Here is a 9,027-nt window from a genome sequence, read left to right as displayed (position 1 = left end):
AGTCAACCGTGACCATGGGACCTGTAAAGGGCCCGAAACGTCGGTTTGTTTGAAAAAACAAATATACGCGATTTAAATCCGGAAAAATAGTTTCATTTCCTATGTGTAACAATCGCGAAAACCTAAGAACTCGATAAGATTATTATTATTATTATTATTAATAATTTAGAATTGTATAATTTGCCGTTTTATTATATTGTAAGCAAATGGTTCTTGCGAACGAGTGTTCGTCTTCAGTAAGTATTAGTCTATTACAAATCTAGTAGAGGATGTGAGATGTCGGACTCCAACTCGCAGTCTTGCGTATGAGCTCTAGCTTGGAGGCGTACCGCGTGCTATGCGCGCCGAAGACTGCTGTGTCCACACCCGCCGCGCCGCATCCAACACCTGTCGGACACATGGGGTCACGGTCTCATTCGTCACTACTCTATGGGGAGCTCGGTGTGTCAGCAAAAGCGTTCCCTGACGTCCAGTTGTCTTATTTTGTGTTACCAATATTTGATAACTGCGACAAGGAAAATACTTGGAGCCCCTCTTAAATATGGAAAATGTATGTGGGCTGTACGCGACCAGGCGCAGACGTTTTGACTAAATCAGGTATTGCAATTGTAATCGGAATATCTGATATTTGTATGTTTTTCATTTTAATTAATGCCAGTTTGTACGCGGTGTGTAACACAAAGTGCAAGTAAAATAACATGTTTTTTCGTAAGTTTTTCAAGAGGAAGTTCTGTGCGAGAACGACTTGGGGATTCCAAGTATTGCTTACACTTTGGCGCACTGGTTTCAATCTAAATGCGCGCTTAACTAATCTTTTTATGAGGGCGTCTGAACCTGTTTCAGGCTGTAAAAGAGATAAAGCAGAGCGATGGCTGTTCATGGTTCCATACGAACTTATAATTCCTGCGTTATAAATTTTATTATTTATGTCATTGATATGTTAAAGAAATTTAGACTGTTATTATTGCAAAATTTCCACCAGAGCTTTAGGGACACGTTATAATATTGTCTAAGTGTATTTTAAGAAAGAGAAGCTAAGGGTAACGTCATCGCCTCTTGTGGGAGTCCGCGAGAGGCGAAGGGCGCGCTGATAACGGCAGAAAGGGTAAGCCTGGTGCGCAGTCGGTGAAACCGCCTGCAATAAGATTTAATAATGATTCGCTTGAGTTAAAATATAGCTTAGGCTTTGCAGCAGGAGGAACCATGGCTGGGAAGGCCAATATGGAAAATCAAGAGTACCATTTGCTTGGTCATCAATAATTTTGCGTATGCATTTCAATAATAAAAAGAAGGGCGGGATGCGTAGAACAAAAATGAGAATTTCAATTAAGTGTAAAGGCACCTACGGCAAATGCATCTGGTTCCTGAAACCGAGAGACAAAAATAGCGGATTTGGCATTAGTGCGGGATGCAAAAAGATCCATCACGGGTTGTCCGCAACGTCTGACAATGGTCTGGAAGGCGCGAGAGGACAACTCCCACTCGGTGTCAGGATTAGTCTACCTAGATTCTAAATTGGCGCGATTGTCTTTTGTATTTACATAATGTGCACATATGCAAACAAAATTATGTTGCGCTTTTCGCACCATTGCCAAATTTGTTTACTTAAATCGTTAAGGTGGGGGTATTGGATACCATCCTTGCGATTTATACAACTGATCGCCGTAGTATTGCGTACTCGCAACAATATGACACAATCAGATTATATAATATAAGAATATTGCAATTCTTAGTAATTGATATGGTGCTTCTTCTCAACAGCCTTCCGTTGGCCTCCTGTGCTACTCGCGCCACTTACGGAATCCCAACCGGTGTGCGGTGCATCTAATTTTCTAATTTAAAACTTGAGGTTCTCATATACGACGAAGTCGAGTAAATATTATCTGTCCACCAACTCAAATCACTTAGAATTATGTATATCTGGGAAATACATTGTTGTTTCATAGTTACCGTCACGTTTTCGAAAACTTAGGAATTTCTGTATTTCCTGTATATTTGTATATAACAAACCGTATTTAGTGGCTGGGCAAGCTGAGATGAGGACACCGATCAATTGAGCGTACTCCCGTACCACACGGAGTAACCTCATTATTTTTTTAAAGTAAATGGTAAAATTTTTGACGTTTCCTAAAAGTAAACTTGCACTTAAATTACATGCATCAAAATTGAATCTTAGAAATTTACAAACTTGACATGGTTGTAACACAGACTTGCCATAATTAACGATGAAGCCTAAACAATGCAATAAGTTAATGGTTGCATTAACATTATTGATGCATCGTCATAATCAGCTGCTATACAACAAATATCATCTAAATATACCACGTACTTAAATCCTTGTTGTCTCAAATGTGTTACAACTTCTTTCATAATTTTGGTAAACACTTTCGATGCTGTGGACAAACAGTATGCCAGAGCAGTAAATTCATAGGTTTCAATTTCATTCGAACCACAAGGTAAATACTAAAGTCTGTGGTACTATCCCATATATATGCTTCGCAGATACATGTCAGTGAGTACACCTCATTCAGGTCTTTTGGTCATGAAACCCCTGCGAATTATCGATTTTGAGGCAATTCGATAGTCCTCCATTTTAAAATGAATTTTTGTTACAAATTTGTTAATGGACGTTATGTTCAATATGAAACGACTACTACCGTTGCGTTTTGGGGCTAATAAAGTACCAGAAATGTATTGATGTTTACTAGGACAGCACTTTGTAACTGCTCCCAAGTCAATTAAGTTTTTAATTGTGATATGCCATTTTTTTAGTGTCGTCTGGCGCTAAAGTAATGCCGGGTATTACAGACTGGTGTTGATACCTGTTTACATAATGGTATTGCTGGCGAAGCTGCATAGTGGTTTTGCAGGTGGCTGTCGCCTAAAACCATTAAAAATCTTCTTTACAATTGTAATTGTAATAGGTAATTAAGTTTTAACTACGGCATGTTTCGTTAACACTTAATAATTGCGCGTATGTCGGATTTCAATTGAAATAACTCGCAATTGATTTCTAATCGCAGTTAACCCAGGGGTCAAAATTTTATTTTATTTTAAATATACTTTTCTAAATAATATAATTATTAAAATCGGCTCGTAGTCGATTTCATTATCGCGGTTAACTCTCGGTTAACCCTGACGTAAATTTATTTAAAAAAAATTCTTTAGTTATTATTAAAATTAGCATGTAGGAATTAATATTGTTGAAATTAAAATCGACTCGCAGTCGATTTCGTTATCGTTAACTCGCAGTTCACGCCGACGTAATTTTATTTTAAAAAAATCTTTGCTTATTATCATGTAAGAACTAATATTGTTCAAGTTGAAATCGACTCGCAGTCGATTTCATTATCGAATATATTACACAATATTCGATTTTTCTAAGTTTGTTCGCTTTGACATCTTAACGGAGTTGTGGAGGTGTGCTTGTTGCCACACACGAAAAAGGAATGAGGATAGAAAATGGCGGTTGATGCCTGGTAGGGAGTGTCAACGTCAAAACTTTTTTTTTTCTTTCTAAAAACCGTGCAATGTTGCCTAGCAAGTTAAGGAAACTACCTGGTTAAATATTATCGAGAAGCGACGAAATATAATCACGTTGTAAATAGTTGTTGCCCTTGATTTCGGTCGTTAATGGGTTTTAACCCTATTTACGCCATGCATTAACAAAGCACAGGCATAAAACCCGAGCGCTAGCTCATCTCTCCCCTTAAACAGCCCGCAACGTTGTTTAGGTTGAAAAAAAAAACAAATGTACGATAAATATTGATAATAATAGAATTTTTTTTATCGAGGAACTAAAACGAGCCAATATAATTCGAACTGCTATTACAATAGTGTTGTGACTCATAATATGTGAAATTTAATATTATGTCATTACTGAATGTAAAATTTGATTCTCTAAACGCCAAAAAACCGTCGTTAGAATATTGTAAGAAACGATCAAAAGATATATACTTAACTCAAAATGAGGCACACTTTGTGTGCGCTATTTTTGGCCAAAATGATCCTTATTCAAAAACATGAAATTATTTTTTTCCATTTTCTTTGTAAATATATTTGAGAACTTATTTAAGCGTCTATAATAAACTATAACATATAAATTTTAATGATTTTTTTGCGAGAAGTGAGTAATTAGTTTTTCATCGATTCTGAGAAAGTCCTCTTTTTGAGTTAATACACTATTGTATTAACAGTGCGATATATAATATAATTTTCTTGGGAATTTGACTTTGGGGACTTTTTTTAATTTGGGGATTCGGTTCGGCGGCGGTCGGGCTCTCTCCAACAGTATGTATATTGTATACCCGAGGTGTCAGCCACCCGATCCTTGCGAGGCGAGGGTGCCTACTCCGAGGGATTTAAGTATATTATGAAGAAAAAACGAAGAAAGAAATAGACATGAAGAAGGTTAGAACTATATTCCTTATTTTATCAAGTTACGAAAGAGTTTATCCTGAAAATTCCAATAATTACGAATTCAAAGTTTTTGTTCAAAGTGAGAATAATGTAATTTAAATATAAATGAAAGTGAAAACATAAATATTGACTACCGCCGCTTAAAAGACTATTTAGAAAGCCCAAACAAGAGAATTAAGTTATAGAGAAAGTGAAAACATAATGTTGTAGAACCACAATGGAAAATATTTAAAGAGGATTCCGATAATTAAACGAAGACATGGCTCAAAGGACTTGTATCCAAGCCTAAAATTCTTAATAAAAAAAATGAATACGTAACGGGAGTAAAGTGCATCATCTAATCCCTAGGGAGTAAAACGTACCTAGTTCCGTGTCTTTACCGCATAGACAGTGGCGCTATATCATTTTCGACAGGTCTTTGTGATTTAAAGCTCTGAGTGGCACTGCTACTATTATGGACAGGCGCGCCACCAGGCGCAAGACTTGTTATAAATTATAAAAAATATCTCTACCAGTCGCAAGTGTACCTACTCGTCACCAGTTATTTATCTGGGACTCGGTGTGGCAATAAGCAAATAAAGTTATTGGCGACCACCCTCTACAGAATCGAAGCTTCATTACCAAAAATAATTAAAAACTTTCAAAATAACAAAATTGATCTTGCGTTTCCCAGACAGTCTATTAATTTTTTGGATAAAATTTTGTACAGATGAAGGGCATCGGGACCCCACGGGCCAAGGGTTTCGACTCCAAAGCTGTAAACAGATAGTCGGAGCCGAGATCCTGGTACTTATTATATTTTATTCTTTCCGCCAGCTCAGCTGTGGAGCCAGCTCTTTTGCTGGTGTACTATATATGGGATGGAGCAAGTGTGTCTGCACGCGTGGCGTCCCACACCAGTGCCCGGCACATACTCCCATACCCATACGTAGTTGTAATTAACAGCAAGAAACCAAAACCATCCTAAAACTTATTCTAAGCCTAAAACAATATTGCTATGTTTTCTATATGTGTCACTTTCTATGTGGCCCAATTTTGGACAATTATAACTACACGAAATGTAGTTTACGTTTCTGGGCATATACTCTCGTTCGCATCATGCGGCTGTTTATTTGGTCGAGTATTAATTAATTGACAAAAATTGTTTTGGACTGATGTTGGACGACGGAGAACGAGAGAGGGCCTGAATCTATGTCCTAAACCTATTTTTTAAAACAGTTGCTGAAAACGTGGTATTTTTCGTACTACAAATCGTGCCGAAAGTTGGATTTTTCGCACTAGTGCTTTTTACTTTCCTTTTTTTTATTTACTGTTGTTTCAAGTCTTAAACATAGAACTAAAGAGGTTATATATTTATTTCATATTTATGTGCTTCGTGACCATTGACTATAAGTCAATGTTTGTGACGTAAGTCATTCGTCATTAAAACTTATATTTACTTATAAACATCTTATTTGTTTAGATTGCATAGGTGTTTTATAAAACAACGGGTTACATTTAAAAATACCAAAATATTTTCCATAAAGATGGCTGATTGAGTATTAACAACGACCGAAGGTGAGTATTACGCGACACTAAAATAATAATTTTAATATGGCTGAATACTGGCAACAGTTGCCACTGTTCTCTAATTTTTCAGACAAAGAAATAAAAGGAGCTTTTTTAAACTGTTTTATTTTATTTTCAATCATCTTTCAATGTAGTTTTTTCGCAAATGTATTAAAAAACGTCGTTTGATAAACGTGCGGATTTGTTATTTTCACTGATGATGACTAACTTTCCGCACTTGTATCAAAAATAACTATAATTGTGAATGAATGATATTTCATTATAGAATTTATTTTTACGCCACAACTAACTACTGGAAAGACTATAGTCTAGACAGGGTTATTTTTAAAATATTAACAATCACGCAGGACTGCATTATAAATCATAAATACAACTTTTGTTCCATGACCTTCCAAAATGATTTGATGTTTGTAGTTCCTTGAGAAGAAAAACTTTGTTATGGAAACTAAACACCTCTGTTTTTCTCAGCTGGCAAGTGTGAGTATCTACTTTCGCGCTGATGAAATGGACACGAGAAACTCAGTCCTTAGTCCTGCCTGGAGTCAGCAGGCCTTTGATTTTGCCTGAATTGCAATTGCAAAAATTTTAAAATCCTAATTTTACTTTCTAGTATTGAAGCTTTTATTGTACCTTACCTATATATTATCAAACAATGAAACTAAACAAAAATCTACATAAATATATATTATTCTATCTTGTGGTAAGACTATGTGTCCAAGTTGTTATTATCATGTTGGTGAGGGCACAATATTAATAATTAATTAGAAGTCTTAAAAAAATATGTGTTGAGTGAATATCTCGGTTCCGCATAATGTTCGTCGTAAGCTTTTGTCTCACATTTTTAAAACATCACGTAACAGGACTAAGCAGGCACCCATTCTCCTGTGAATAGAATCAGTATGGTATCATGGAGAGCTTTGTAGTCGAGTGCCAGATTGGGATATTTTCAATAATTCCTTGCCTTTGTTTATGGAATCGTTATTAGGTAATGTAATTTATATAATATATTATAAAATAATATGTTTTAGTATTGATCAAGTAAATGCCTATTGATGGTATAAAATCATATTATAGCTCTTAAATAATAATTAAATTTAATTTGTAGTCGTATGAATCCAATTTTTTTTTTTAATACGTGACAGGCAAATGACTCCACTCCACCTGATGTTAAGAGGAAAGTGGTATCCAAACGCGAAGGAACCTAGTGCAGCGATGGAACCCTCACTGCACTAGCCACCTCCACCCTGCCTGCCTACAATATGCCTCTTCTCGCCTCGTTTGAAGGACCCCATATTATAAGAGGGAGGGAAGACATGTGCCGGAAGGGAGTTCCATTTGTCAACCGTGCGGCAGAGAAAGGATCCACCGAACCTTTTAGTACGCGATGGAATGCGGCAGGTAGTGAAACGGTGACTACGAAGGCCAGCACGCGTGCTTCTAAGCAGGAACGGGGAAGGGGGGATGAGGTTGAACAGCTCTTCAGAGCACTCACCATGGTACATGCGGTAAAAGGCGCTAAGCGATGCAACATCTCTACGCAGTTGCAGAGGTTCAAGGCGTGATGAGACCTCTTCGTCGCCTATAATTAGAGTAGCACGACGCTGTAATTTATCCAAGGCATCGAGTAGGTACTTGGCGGAGCCGTCCCACAAGTGTGAACAATACTCAACGCAAGACCGGATCTGTGTTTTGTACAGCAGGCATAACTGGTCTGGCGTGAAAAAACGTCGCACCTTGTTCAGGACTCCGAGTTTCCGTGAGGCTGTTTTGATCACAGATTCTATGTAGCTCCTTGGATTCAAATCACAGCAGATTTCCATACCGAGCAAGGTAAAACTGCTCTGAGGTGAAAGTGCTGTGCTCATCAGAGAAGTCATGGGAAGGAACGGCGACAATTCTAATTATTTTAAATTCAAATTATTTATTAATCTAATGCTCCGTCGTCGACTTCATCGTCACTTTCCATCAGGTGATATGGAAATCAAATGCGCACTTATTTATTAATAAAAAGGAACAGTATGTTAAAAATGTTCAAGATAATATAAATACAACACTTAGATGGCATTGCACAAATGGGATTCGAAAACTCTGCAAATTATATATAATAATTACGTAAACTTCTAACTTATTTTACGAGATTTGGTCGACCGCTTGTATACCTACATAATTGAATTTCTTCGACTTAAAGTAATCCGCACGGATTTGTCGAAAACTTAGTTACAGAGCTTTTGTAAATAATGAGTTCTAACTGCATAAACCGCCGTCCGTATATTTATATCACAAAACATTGCGCGAACTAAATAATGTTAAGTTAATAACAATTTTACATTTTTGTTCGCAGTTTTGAAAGTCCTCATTCTTTTAATTAAACTCTGGCACGATATTCCAACTAATATGTTATTATCATCGTACAAAGGACTGTACAATTCTGCCAATTATTTCAATCTCTGTAAGGAGCATCATCTCTTATCACTTGAAACGCGTCGTGATATTAGTGAGTGTAATGTTTTTAATGAAAATAGCATCAGGTTAAAACGATTGTCCGGAATTATTATCACAAATATCACTTAGAGTTCCCTGTAAATCCTTGAAACAGAATTCACTTTTGGTTCAACCCCCGGCTCATACTAATTATAGGCAAAATGAGTGTATGTGGTGTGCAAGCAATAATTTTAACATTCTATGTAGGTACTTCCTTTGAACTCGATCTTTTCAATACGAGTTTGATTCGTCGAGGAGAGCACTGAGTGGGCAAAGTGAGGCTTGCAAATGCGGTTGTAGTTTTATATGTTTATAGCGACAGGTTAGTTAAATTGTGCATTCTTATATTATGTTTCTATTTGCGAGGATCTGTAATCGGCTCTCAGTTGTTACTATTATTATACAAGTTAGTTTTAAACTGTTGGTCTTCCTTTTAAGATAAATAAATAAATAAACCCACTTATCTCTCTACTCAGGCGAAGGGGGCCACGCTGACCCAATGCGGGTTTGGGGAGTTCACTCTTTTTCCGAGGGTTGTGAACCTTCTTCGACGTGCAA

This window comes from Hyposmocoma kahamanoa, unplaced genomic scaffold (assembly GCF_003589595.1).
Source record: "Hyposmocoma kahamanoa isolate Upper Pololo Valley unplaced genomic scaffold, ASM358959v1 66, whole genome shotgun sequence".
NCBI classification, from domain to species: Eukaryota; Metazoa; Arthropoda; class Insecta; order Lepidoptera; family Cosmopterigidae; genus Hyposmocoma; species Hyposmocoma kahamanoa.
The sequence above is the reverse complement of the archived record's forward strand: the minus strand, read 5'-3'. Positions refer to the sequence as shown.